At 41.4% G+C, this 14320-nt stretch overlaps 1 long non-coding RNA gene across 1 annotated transcript; it reads left to right on the forward strand.

Annotated features, from left to right (window-relative positions):
* The first annotated feature begins 561 nt into the window (after positions 1 to 561).
* LOC134323452 (uncharacterized) lies at positions 562 to 13077 on the forward strand. Its single transcript, XR_010014052.1, has 7 exons — positions 562 to 675; positions 781 to 854; positions 3351 to 3460; positions 8164 to 8273; positions 8556 to 8619; positions 9783 to 9904; positions 10447 to 13077. It is a non-coding gene; the product is annotated as an uncharacterized LOC134323452 (long non-coding RNA).
* Positions 13078 to 14320: the final 1243 nt, after the last annotated feature.

The raw sequence follows: 14320 nt of genomic DNA on the forward strand, positions 1-14320 counted from the left end.
AAACGAAGCTTTATTGGCATGACAAATAAGGACATTCGTATTGCCAAAGCAAGTTACAGGGAAATATAAACAATAAAAATAAGAAAGAACTAAAATATACAGAACAGTTACATGTGCAAAAAATATAGAATAGAATAAAATATTAATAAAAACAGTGCAAAATAATAACAATAAAAAGTATAATATTTACAATAATGAGGTAGTAAAACAATCAGTTTGTGCGTGTGTGTGTGCTTGTGTGTGCGTGTGTGTGTGTGTGTGTGTGTGTGTGTGTGTGTGTGTATGGGACATGGTCACCCACTGTCCCTCACCTGGTGGCAGGTGTGAGTATAGAGTGCTGCTAGTGTGCAGCTCTCTCTGTGCTCCCCCAGTAGGTGGGGCAGTTTGTCGGGGTCTGGGAGTGTGAGTGTGTGTGTGTGAGTGTGTGTGGGGGTGTGAGTGAGTGAGTGTGTGTGTTTGTGTGTGTGTGTGAGTGTGTGTGTGTGAGTGTGTGTGTGTGTGTGTGTGTGTGTTCTTATTCCACACAGTACTGCGCTGTGGCAGGAGGGTGCAGCGTCTACTCCTGACCGCTGGAGGCGCTACATGATACAGGAGCTCATGATGCACACAGAGCTGTTAAAGGAGAGTGAGAGCCCAGTCCCGGTGTAATTCTGCTCGTGATCAGAAATGCTTCTGGTAAGTTCCGTAACACTCTGATTATTCACTTAATTCTCTTTATTTCTCTTCTATTTGTGTGGAATTGTTGCGTTTTTATTCATTTATTCATCTTTAACTTTGCAGAAAGTCTTTCTGGCTCGTTTGTTTGGTCGGCTTGTAGCATTAGCTGTTATGCTAACACGTGGGCTAAGATGACGGTAAGATTTTATAAATCTATTTATGTTGTAATTTAGTTTAGTGCAACAATAATCACAGATCAACACGCAGTACTAGAGGAATGATTTTTGAGTGTAATATTGATCTGGTACTGAATGTAAGTGCATCAGCTGAATGAGAGACCGCGGTCACGCGCTCTGTTTTGTAAATATTTCAGATGCTGCTTAATTACATCTCTGTATATTGCATCTATATAATCTTATAGTTTGTATAATTTTGTGTTTAATGTTTAATGTATACGATGCTTGTACACTGTATTATTACTAGAGAGATCCCATCAGCCGGAAACTAATTCCTTGTGTGTCTCCACATACTTGGATAATAAATCTGAATCTGATTCTGATCTGCACTTAAATATTACTGCGCGTTTAAACCGTGTTTACGGTAGAGGAAGTGTTGGAGAGAGGAAAGCTGCTGTTTACAGATTCATAATCATAATCTACCGTATTCTGATACACCAAATCCACTCCATTACACACGAGCATTCATTCTGTTATTAATGACTTTTCACATGTTTTTACTTTGAGTAAAGTGTCTCTTTAATTGTGTACAGACCACTCTTAGAAGAACAATACAATTAAAACAATCTAATTCTGAAGTTCCACCCATACAGTTATAAAGAACACTTACTCTAGTACTCATGGTGTGATTCTGGGACAATTTTACTGTAGGAATTTGGAGTAATGTTATAACAAACTTATATAAAGTGTCTATTCGGTTGTTTTTAAAATCAAATGTCAAATAAAATCTAAAATTATTTCATTATTCGTTAATGCTTGATCACCATGTTCAGATAATTAACACTTTGGACCCCCAGGTCTATACAAAACCAATTTTGCAAATTTGTGATGCCATTACTCCAAATTTCAGCAGTAAAATTGTCTTAAAATCACAACATGAGTACTACAGTAAGTGTTCTTCATGAATGTAAGGGTGGTATTTAATAACAATTTCATTTGCTTATTTTATTGATCTTACTAGAGTAAGTGCTCTTTTTGATCATAGTGGTCTCATTTGATAACAGTTTGATTTGCTTTAAATTGGATTTCAGAAGGTGGTTTTAACAACACCGAATATACACTTAATGTGGATTTGCCATCCTGTCACTCTAAATTCCTACAGTAAATTGTCTCTATCACAACATAAATGTTCTTTATGAATGTAGTGGTGGCATTTAATAACACTTTGATTTGCTTATTTTATTGTACTTCGAAATGTGGTGTTAACACAGACACTTTACATCGGTTTACCATCCGATTACTCTACAAGAAGTGTTCATCGTGGTACTTTTGGTGTAATTTTACACTTTACATAAGTTTGCCATCACATTAAACCAGATTCCTACAGTAAAATTGTCCCAAAAATTTTATTGATCTTCAAAAAGGGGTCTGTACACAACCAAATAGACACGTTACTCAAGTTTATTACATTACTCCAAATTTGTACTGTAAAAATGTCCCAAAATCACACCATGAGTACTAAAGTAAGTGTTCTTCATGACTATGGGTGGAACTTGATAACAATTTGATGTTAATTTTATTGTATTGATCTTAAAATAGCGGTCTGTACACAAACAAATACACATTTTTTTTCTAACTTTTTAGATCGCTCTATACATAGATTGGTTTTGGTTAGACATAGACACACTTTTGTTTCTGCTACACTTTATGTGCATCAGAACATGGTAGTAATGTATATTAAGCTGTAAGGAGATTTCATCTTCACAGCTGTATTACTGTATAATACGTATTTATTAATAAACTATCTTATTATTTATTTTTTATTATTTAATTATCTAAATAATCAAAACAATACTGCACATTTTCCCCTCACATTTCACATCGTGTAAAAAAAAAAAAAAAAAAAACTGAAATGAAAATGTAAAACAAATCCCACATTAAATAAACTGAGGTTTTGCCTGTGCTCCGTCCAAGCTTGGTAAAGTGCTGTAAAGTAAAGTGCCGGCATTACAGTGTGGCTGAAGTGCAGGCACGATGGGATGCAGTATTTAGGCTCCAGTGTGTTAACCAGCAATCAAAATCCCTCATTTTCAGCTACTTTTGCCATGAAAATGCCGATGCAGCTCTTTTGCTCAGAGAGCGGATGTGTAAACACGCTGGTCAGCGTGGTTTTATCTTTTATGAATGATTTTACCTTACGCGGGGTGACCGGAGCTTTATATGTTTATCATGTTCGTTGTGCTATTTGTGTAGTTCAGTATCCGGTAGTTTTTTTTTTTTTTGTCCATTTTTGTCCTTTTTTCATTTTGGGTCTTGAGGAGACCAAAACGCTGCCACACTTCTGATTGGCAAGAGGAGGGGGCATCCTCAAGTTCCACATCTTCACCTGAGCTCGCCTTTTTTCCCACAAATAGATTTAATAGATTTATCTGTAATATCCTCTTATTATGGATGTACTGATCTTAACTATAAGATAAAATAAATATAAAAGTATTATCTATGTGTGTGTGTTAGCAGATGGTGTACTCGGCGTGTTGGGCTCTGGTTGCTGTGTTAGCGTTGCTGCTAACTGGTTCTGATCCATCTGGAGAAACTGAGAGCGGATCGTGAGGGCCGGCGTTGGAGCGGTAAGAACAGAATATTAAAACTTTATTACAGCTCTCGGTTACGAGACTTTACTCTGGTAAAATCTCACAAATTCAGGTAAAAAAAGGTATTTGATATGAAAAAGGTGGTTTACATCTGCCGTGTTTACATCTGCCGTGTTTACATCTGACAAGTGTTTGCGCCTCCGACCCCAAGTGTTTGTTTGCGCCTCCGACCCCAAGTGTTTGTTGGCTCCCACCCCAAGTGTTTGTTTGTTGGCTCCCACCCCAAGTGTTTGTTTGTTGGCTCCCACCCCAAGTGTTTGTTTGTTGGCTCCCACCCCAAGTGTTTGTTTGTTGGCTCCCACCCCAAGTGTTTGTTTGCGGCTCCCACCCCAAGTGTTTGTTTGCGGCTCACACCCCAAGTGTTTGTTTGCGGCTCCCACCCCAAGTGTTTGTTTGTTGGCTCCCACCCCAAGTGTTTGTTTGCGCCTCCGACCCCAAGTGTTTGTTGGCTCCCACCCCAAGTGTTTGTTTGTTGGCTCCCACCCCAAGTGTTTGTTTGTTGGCTCCCACCCCAAGTGTTTGTTTGTTGGCTCCCACCCCAAGTGTTTGTTTGTTGGCTCCCACCCCAAGTGTTTGTTTGCGGCTCCCACCCCAAGTGTTTGTTTGCGGCTCCCACCCCAAGTGTTTGTTTGTTGGCTCCCACCCCAAGTGTTTGTTTGTTGGCTCCCACCCCAAGTGTTTGTTTGTTGGCTCCCACCCCAAGTGTTTGTTTGTTGGCTCCCACCCCAAGTGTTTATTTGCGGCTCACACCCCAAGTGTTTGTTTGCGGCTCACACCCCAAGTGTTTGTTTGCGGCTCACACCCCAAGTGTTTGTTTGCGGCTCCCACCCCAAGTGTTTGTTTGTTGGCTCCCACCCCAAGTGTTTGTTTGTTGGCTCCCACCCCAAGTGTTTGTTGGCTCCCACCCCAAGTGTTTGTTTGTTGGCTCCCACCCCAAGTGTTTGTTTGTTGGCTCCCACCCCAAGTGTTTGTTTGTTGGCTCCCACCCCAAGTGTTTGTTTGTTGGCTCCCACCCCAAGTGTTTGTTTGTTGGCTCCCACCCCAAGTGTTTGTTTGTTGGCTCCCACCCCAAGTGTTTGTTTGTTGGCTCCCACCCCAAGTGTTTGTTTGCGGCTCCCACCCCAAGTGTTTGTTTGCGGCTCCCACCCCAAGTGTTTGTTTGTTGGCTCCCACCCCAAGTGTTTGTTTGTTGGCTCCCACCCCAAGTGTTTGTTTGTTGGCTCCCACCCCAAGTGTTTGTTTGTTGGCTCCCACCCCAAGTGTTTGTTTGTTGGCTCCCACCCCAAGTGTTTGTTTGTTGGCTCCCACCCCAAGTGTTTGTTTGCGGCTCCCACCCCAAGTGTTTGTTTGCGGCTCCCACCCCAAGTGTTTGTTTGCGGCTCACACCCCAAGTGTTTGTTTGCGGCTCCCACCCCAAGTGTTTGTTTGTTGGCTCCCACCCCAAGTGTTTGTTGGCTCCCACCCCAAGTGTTTGTTGGCTCCCACCCCAAGTGTTTGTTTGTTGGCTCCCACCCCAAGTGTTTGTTTGCGGCTCCCACCCCAAGTGTTTGTTTGTTGGCTCCCACCCCAAGTGTTTGTTTGTTGGCTCCCACCCCAAGTGTTTGTTTGTTGGCTCCCACCCCAAGTGTTTGTTTGTTGGCTCCCACCCCAAGTGTTTGTTTGTTGGCTCCCACCCCAAGTGTTTGTTTGTTGGCTCCCACCCCAAGTGTTTGTTTGTTGGCTCCCACCCCAAGTGTTTGTTTGTTGGCTCCCACCCCAAGTGTTTGTTTGTTGGCTCCCACCCCAAGTGTTTGTTTGTTGGCTCCCACCCCAAGTGTTTGTTTGTTGGCTCCCACCCCAAGTGTTTGTTGGCTCCCACCCCAAGTGTTTGTTGGCTCCCACCCCAAGTGTTTGTTTGTTGGCTCCCACCCCAAGTGTTTGTTTGTTTGTTGGCTCCCACCCCAAGTGTTTGTTTGTTGGCTCCCACCCCAAGTGTTTGTTTGTTGGCTCCCACCCCAAGTGTTTGTTTGTTGGCTCCCACCCCAAGTGTTTGTTTGCGGCTCCCACCCCAAGTGTTTGTTTGCGGCTCCCACCCCAAGTGTTTGTTTGTGGCTCCCACCCCAAGTGTTTGTTTGTTGGCTCCCACCCCAAGTGTTTGTTGGCTCCCACCCCAAGTGTTTGTTGGCTCCCACCCCAAGTGTTTGTTGGCTCCCACCCCAAGTGTTTGTTGGCTCCCACCCCAAGTGTTTGTTTGTTGGCTCCCACCCCAAGTGTTTGTTTGCGGCTCCCACCCCAAGTGTTTGTTTGTTGGCTCCCACCCCAAGTGTTTGTTGGCTCCCACCCCAAGTGTTTGTTGGCTCCCACCCCAAGTGTTTGTTGGCTCCCACCCCAAGTGTTTGTTTGTTGGCTCCCACCCCAAGTGTTTGTTTGTTTGTTGGCTCCCACCCCAAGTGTTTGTTTGTTGGCTCCCACCCCAAGTGTTTGTTTGCGGCTCCCACCCCAAGTGTTTGTTTGCGGCTCCCACCCCAAGTGTTTGTTTGTGGCTCCCACCCCAAGTGTTTGTTTGTTGGCTCCCACCCCAAGTGTTTGTTTGTTGGCTCCCACCCCAAGTGTTTATTTGTGGCTCACACCCCAAGTGTTTGTTTGCGCCTCCGACCCCAAGTGTTTGTTTGCGCCTCCGACCCCAAGTGTTTGTTTGCGGCCACCCCAAGTGTTTGTTGGCTCCCACCCCAAGTGTTTGTTTGTTGGCTCCCACCCCAAGTGTTTGTTTGTTGGCTCCCACCCCAAGTGTTTATTTGTGGCTCACACCCCAAGTGTTTGTTTGCGCCTCCGACCCCAAGTGTTTGTTTGCGCCTCCGACCCCAAGTGTTTGTTTGCGGCCACCCCAAGTGTTTGTTGGCTCCCACCCCAAGTGTTTGTTTGTTGGCTCCCACCCCAAGTGTTTGTTTGTTGGCTCCCACCCCAAGTGTTTGTTTGTTAACTCCCACCCCAAGTGTTTGTTTGTTAACTCCCACCCCAAGTGTTTGTTTGTTAACTCCCACCCCAAGTGTTTGTTTGTGGCTCCCACCCCAAGTGTTTGTTTGTGGCTCCCACCCCAAGTGTTTGTTTGTGGCTCCCACCCCAAGTGTTTGTTTGTTGGCTCCCACCCCAAGTGTTTGTTTGCGGCTCCCACCCCAAGTGTTTGTTTGTTGGCTCCCACCCCAAGTGTTTGTTTGTTGGCTCCCACCCCAAGTGTTTGTTTGTTGGCTCCCACCCCAAGTGTTTGTTTGTTGGCTCCCACCCCAAGTGTTTGTTTGTTGGCTCCCACCCCAAGTGTTTGTTTGTTGGCTCCCACCCCAAGTGTTTGTTTGTTAACTCCCACCCCAAGTGTTTGTTGGCTCCCACCCCAAGTGTTTGTTTGTGGCTCCCACCCCAAGTGTTTGTTTGTGGCTCCCACCCCAAGTGTTTGTTTGTTGGCTCCCACCCCAAGTGTTTGTTTGTTAACTCCCACCCCAAGTGTTTGTTTGTTAACTCCCACCCCAAGTGTTTGTTTGTTGGCTCCCACCCCAAGTGTTTGTTTGTTAACTCCCACCCCAAGTGTTTGTTTGTTAACTCCCACCCCAAGTGTTTGTTTGTTGGCTCCCACCCCAAGTGTTTGTTTGTTAACTCCCACCCCAAGTGTTTGTTTGTTGGCTCCCACCCCAAGTGTTTGTTTGTTGGCTCCCACCCCAAGTGTTTGTTTGTTGGCTCCCACCCCAAGTGTTTGTTTGTTGGCTCCCACCCCAAGTGTTTGTTTGTTGGCTCCCATCCCAAGTGTTTGTTTGCGGCTCCCACCCCAAGTGTTTTTTGGCTCCCACCCCAAGTGTTTGTTTGCGGCTCCCACCCCAAGTGTTTGTTTGTTGGCTCCCACCCCAAGTGTTTGTTTGTTAACTCCCACCCCAAGTGTTTGTTTGTTGGCTCCCACCCCAAGTGTTTGTTTGTGGCTCCCACCCCAAGTGTTTGTTTGTTGGCTCCCACCCCAAGTGTTTGTTTGTTGGCTCCCACCCCAAGTGTTTGTTTGTTAACTCCCACCCCAAGTGTTTGTTTGTTAACTCCCACCCCAAGTGTTTGTTTGCGGCTCCCACCCCAAGTGTTTGTTGGCTCTCACTCCAAGTGTTTGTTGGCTCCCACCCCAAGTGTTTGTTGGCTCCCACTCCAAGTGTTTGTTTGCGGCTCCCACCCCAAGTGTTTGTTTGCGGCTCCCACCCCAAGTGTTTGTTTGCGGCTCCCACCCCAAGTGTTTGTTTGTTGGCTCCCACCCCAAGTGGTTGTTGGCTCCCACCCCAAGTGTTTGTTGGCTCCCACCCCAAGTGTTTGTTTTTTGGCTCCCACCCCAAGTGTTTGTTTGTTGGCTCCCACCCCAAGTGTTTGTTGGCTCCCACCTTAAGTGTTTGTATCGTACAGGTTTAGATCTAAATTGTTTGCAATAAAAAGGTATTTGAAATTATTATGGATTTACTGATCTCAACTATAAAATAAAATATAATGGTAGAATCTATAAAACAGGGTGTGTAGGATGAGGAACATTAATATGTGTAGATAAAAATTGTTTATCTTTATTATTTTAAATCATATCAGAGTTTAATAGATTTATCTGTAATATCCTCTTATTATGGATGTACTGATCTTAACTATAAGATAAAATAAATATAAAAGTATTATCTATGTGTGTGTGTTAGCAGATGGTGTACTCGGCGTGTTGGGCTCTGGTTGCTGTGTTAGCGTTGCTGCTAACTGGTTCTGATCCATCTGGAGAAACTGAGAGCGGATCGTGAGGGCCGGCGTTTGAGCGGTAAGAACAGAATATTAAAACTTTATTACAGCTCTCGGTTACGAGACTTTACTCTGGTAAAATCTCACAAATTTAGGTAAAAAATTTATTTGATTTGAAAAAGGTATTTGAAACTGAATGTGGTGTTAAAGGCTGTGTGTGGGTGTGCGTGTGGGTGTGGGTGTGCGTGTGGGTGTGCGTGTGGGTGTGCGTGTGCGTACGTGTGTGTACGTGTGTACATGTGTTTTAATTTTAATTTTAGAGGTTGAGAGACGTGTTTTGTCTTTTGTGTTTTACTTTTAGGGTGCAGAAAATGTAGCAGGCAGAAACTTTTCCACTTTGAGCAAATACTTGAGAGAAGAATGAGGTAAGATGCTAAAACTTGAGCTATTGTCTGATTTCCTGATATACGTAGTGGATGGATCTGTAAAATAAAATTAAAAATACTTCTGTTCATTCAGAGATACTGAAACAAAGTGTTAAGTCCTAACCTATAACCTGTCACTTTGGCATGTTTTTGTGAATGTTCTGTAAATACAAGAAATCCCTATTTCTGTTGGTGTCCAAAACATCAGCCAGCTTAGTTAAGCAAGTGATGTTAAGTGATGTTATTGAATTTGCTTGTTTATACTAAGGTGAAAGACTGGGATGATACGTGGGAACCTGCCAGTGTGATAGAGAAGGAAAATAAATAATAACCACATTTTGTTATAGCACACAGTATCAGAATACTAATACACAGTACAGTTACTAGTACAAACATGAAATAAAAGTTCTGAATACTTAATTATGTATCTGTCTGAATACACTTTAATTTTGCCATTCTTTAGAAACTGTTCTGAAACTTAACTCAACTGCAGGGAGTAAATGAATGGCTACATAGGGACTGTTTCAGTATGCTATTTTTTAACTCTGTTGTGGAAGGACTTATTTATCAGGATAGTTTAATAGCTTCTAAATACTCAGTATTTAGTATAATATAAGATTACATTTTTTAAATCTTTGTACTACTGGTCTATCATACATGTATACATGTATGGTGGTATCTCAATCCTTCACTGTTATGACAATGCTATGGTATGTGTTTAATTGATGTTTTACTTCATGTTGTACTTTGGATATTTCTTATATTACAGTTCAATGCAAACGTTTGGACATTCTGGTCAGATTAGATTGGACTTGTATTAGTTGTCAAGTGAAGTTAAAATTTTCAGTGCTGCACAGGATATATATATATATATATATATATATATATATATATATTAATAGCATGAAAACTTCCATTTACTGTGTGTATTTTATCTTCTAAAAGCTATACACAATACGTCATCCTCTTATTATGGATGTACTGATCTTAACTATAAAATAAAATAAATATAAAAGTATTATCTATGTGTGTGTTAACAGATGGTTTACTCGGCGTGTGACTATATGTCTGTGTAGGTGTCAGATGTGTAGTGGTAGGCTGAAGGTTTGGTTGAGTCTGCCATGTTCAGATTGCTGGATAATACTATTTACTGTTTACCTCAGGCCTTTCTATTTCTGGACTGTGACAATTATGCTAGTGACGGTGATCAGAGGAGGTCAAGAAGAAATCCAGGGTTGACAAGACAGCATGTAGTGGGGAATACAGCATCTCTACAGTTACACAGGTATTATTGCAGTAACAGTATATAAGTATATAATATCACATTCAGTTAATAAACTGAATTCAACTTAGGTGGACAAAGTTTAAATTAAACTATATTGCCAAAAGTATTCGCTCGTCTGCCTTTGCACGCATATGAACTTGAGTGACGTCCCATTCTTAATCCATAGGCATTAATATACAGTTGGTCCCCTTTTTGCAGCTCTAACAGCAGGTTTGGAACTCTGCAGTTATTGAATCAGCAGAACGTTCCAGACTTTTATGCAGTATGAGCCGCCTCAGCACTTGGCGACCCTGCTCTGACACTTTACGTGGTCTGACACTTCGGGGCTGAGTTGCTGTCGTTCCCAATCACTTCCACTTTGTTATAATACCACTGACAGTTGACTGTGGAATATTTAGTAGTGAGGAAATTTCATGACTGGACTTGTTGTTGTCTGTAGAAAAGCTTAGTAGAAAAAGTCTGAGGGGGATCCCTAGTTCTAGTGATGTTTCCTGACTTCCTATGAATTATTTTAATTTGTTTATTTATCTATTGCATTTAAGGATCTGTAATGTTCACCGCACCATTTGAGGACTGTGATTGCTGTGAGATGTCTTCATCATGAGAGGTGGAGGTGATCCTTTGTAGCAGCATAATGCAGCAGCACTGGAGCAGCATCAACCTTATCTGAGAATGTCTGTCAGGAACATGTCTCCATGGTGCAACAGTTTTTATTTTGACTGGGCTACGAGAACACGAGAAATATTTTTTTATTTCAGATGATTATTACTGAGCAAAGATAAACAGATATTTGTTATGCTGGGTTTTGACTTCATAATGTTTTTTTTTCCACCGAGTATTGTTAACTGGGTTGTAAAAACATCAGTGTGACTGTCACTGAGGTGCTACACATTCAGAACGTACTGGAGACCTGTATGTTGGTTCTTTCTCTAATAGATCTCCAATCTTGTGGATATTTGTTGGGGAGAATGTCTGTCACTGATGACAGAACTGTACATTAGGACCTCTCCATTTTGTTTGCAATTCACAAATAAATATTCTGTTTTGAGCTAAAGTTGTTAAATCACATTCACTTTGGGGCTGAGTTGCTGTCGTTCCCAATCGCTTCCACTTTGCTATTATACCACTGACAGTTGACTGGAATATTTAGAATGAAATGACATGTCATAGTAACATACAACATAATAACATGGGCACATGTACAGTGGTGTTCAAAAAAATAGCAGTCCAACACCATTAACCTGATATATCACTGTTTTTAGTAGAAATGCTATTTCCACATAGCAAAAAATTTACTTGAAAGTGTAGTAGAGTAATGAAAACAAAACAAACCCAACAATTAGAACATGCATGCCGCTCATTCTGAGTAATCGAAGCATTGATTGAAAGGTGGTTGTTCAAAATAATAGCAGTGAGGAATTCAATTGGTGAAGTCTTTCATTCATTCTGCAGAAGAACAGTAGTCAATTTTGGCCCTTATTTAAGGTAGGAGGGGGGCAAATGTTGCACAGGTTGGTCATAGCACATTTCCTTCTGAAATACTGGGTAAAATGGGTTGTTCCAGACATTGTTCTGATGAACAGCGTACTTTGATTAAAAAGTTGATTGTAGAGGGAAAAACATACAGAGAAGTTCAGCAAATTATCGGCTGCTCAGCTAAAATGATCTCAAATACCTTGAAGTGACAACCAACACCTGAAAGACGTAGAAGGAAGCGTGGAACTACTGTTTGAATGGATTGAAGAATAGCCAGAATGGCAAATGATCAGCCAATGATCACCTCCAGAGAGATCAAGGAACATGTGAAGTTACCAGTGAGTACAGAAGATGATTAAGTGAAGCCAATTTACCAGCAATAACTCCTTGCAAAGTCCTGTTGTTAAGAAAAAGACGTGTCCTGAATGGGTTAACATTTGCCAAGGAACACATTGACTGTTCCAAAGAGAAATGGCTGAACATTTTGTGGACTGGTGAAAGCAAAATTGTTCTTTTTGGGTCTAGTGGCCGTAGACAGTACGTCAGACGACCCTCGAGCACTGAATTCAAGCCACAGTACACTGAGTCTTCAATCTAGTAAAGCATGGTGGTACAAAATGATGATATGGGATGTTTATTTATACCATGGTGTTACACCTATTTATCACATACGAGGGATCATGGATCAGTTTAAATATATCAGAATACTTGAGGAGATCATGTTACCCTATATGTCGAAGAAGAAATGTCCTTAAAATGGGTGTTTCAACATGACAATGACCCAAAACATCTTAGTTACAGACAAACAAGATTGAGGTAATTGAGTGGCCAGACCAATCCCCTGACTTTAATCCCACAGAGAACTTGTGTTCTGATATCTGAAGCGCGTTTTTTTTATTCAAAACCCAAAATTGCAGAAGAACTGTGGAATGTCGTCTAATCATCGTGGACTGGATACCTGTTCAGAGGTGCCAGAAGTTGGTCGACTCGATGCAACACAGATCTCGTAAACAATTGTTATGCCACTAAATATTAGTTCAGTAATTTAAAGTAAAGTGAAACCTCAAACATTTTTTTCAGTTTATAGATAATTTCTTTAGTTTTTAAAGAAAAATGCTGGCAATGCTATTTTTTTTGAACAGCCTAATATTAATTTTTCTTAACTTCCTGTAAAGGGACAGTGATAGCTCAGTGGTTAAGGTACTGGACTAGTAAACAGAAGATTGCCGGTTCAAGCCCCGCCACCACCAAGTTGCCACTGTTGGGTCCCTGAGCAAGGCCCTTAACCCTCAATTGCTCATTGTGTTCCGCTCATTGTGTGTAAGTCGCTTTGGATAAAAGCGTCTGCTAAATTCTGAAAATGTAAATGGATTAACACAAACTTGCTAAATGTTGTTAATGTTTTGATTTAGAATTGAAAGTTTAGTATTTTCATTGCATTTGCATTTATGGAAATAAATGTTATGATGATTTTGAGCTTTATTCACTTTTTTTAAATCACTGCTATTTTTTTGAACACTACTGTATGGGCACCCAGACCGGAAGAATCAAATGTATCTGTATCTAGCTTCTGCAGCCTTTCAATAAAAGGCCATAAACCATTTCACATTCATTCTCGTGAAGTACTACACTTCATTTCTGTTTTCATGTTGTTGCATTTGTTAATTTGGGTCAATAAAGATATTTTGATACCTTTACAGGCATTGTTTATTTTTGTTTAGCTGGCATTATTATTATTTATAATAGGGACTGCAGAACTATATTAAAATTTACAAACATGATAATAAACTATTCAGCATTAACAGCATCGTTACTACATTAACCAAACAAAATTAATGTGTGTACGACTAGGCGAATGAAGTCTAAAACATTCATAATGATCACAAAGTCCCTACATACCCTACTGAACATTTACAACATGCCAGGTGTAAAATTAGTTAGTTAGTGGATTGAAATAAAGTGCATTATCGTGTTAGTGTCAGGATAGTACTATTACCAGTTTGGTGCTGATGAAAACTCATGTCTTTTTATTTGAGAAGTTTATATTATTTGGCCTATGGAGTTTTTGTTTGCAATCAGTATATAAGCCAAAATTATATATAAACTGTTGTTTTATATATTTCAGGTAAAGGATTTAACAAATAATCACACAGAGCAAATAATGCCAGTATTCATAACTTTTATGGTACATGGACAAATAAAAAAGTTATAGTAATGATCCCGCAGCATATTAATCTATATTTGTATTTATTCGAAAACTTGGAGGCACAACTGCAGACATAGTTTATGAAAAAAGTAGTTTATTAATATTTGAATAGTTTAACATCACATATAAAATGACTATACACACAAATATAAATTACATATGGGTAATTTCATTCATTTATATTGCAGTAAAGTTAGATGTGGTCATCAGAAAACACAACACCTCGATTTGTGCGGTTCATTTGTATGGGTCAGTCTTGACTGACAGACCCTTTTACAATACAATATTGTAGTGATATGTGGCAAAAAGGGTCTGTCTTTTGCTCATACACGTGATATTAATATGTGGTAGTAACACACACTCCGCCACACCCCCTCCCGTCTTCATGCAGGCGCCCCCAACCAGCCAGCAGAGGGCGCCACCGCCACATTCCTGAGAGAGCATCCCCTCCGGTCTCAAATCCCGCCCCCCACCCGAACAACAGGCCAATCGTTGTCCCCGACCGGCAAAGGCAGAGCTGGATTCAAAACGACCCACCTTTGAGATCCAGCCCTGGTTGCAGCGTGTGTCTTTTACAGCTGCGCCACCTGAGCGGCTAGCAGACGCTTTTTAAAGCGACTTACACAATGAGCAATTGAGGGTTAAGGGCCTTGCCCAACAGTGACAACTTGGTGGTGGTGGGGCTTGAACCGGCAACCTTCTGTTTACTAGTCCAGTACCTTAACCACTGAGCT

The sequence above is a fragment of the Trichomycterus rosablanca genome, chromosome 11, assembly GCF_030014385.1.
Source record: "Trichomycterus rosablanca isolate fTriRos1 chromosome 11, fTriRos1.hap1, whole genome shotgun sequence".
In the NCBI taxonomy this organism is placed as follows: Eukaryota; Metazoa; Chordata; class Actinopteri; order Siluriformes; family Trichomycteridae; genus Trichomycterus; species Trichomycterus rosablanca.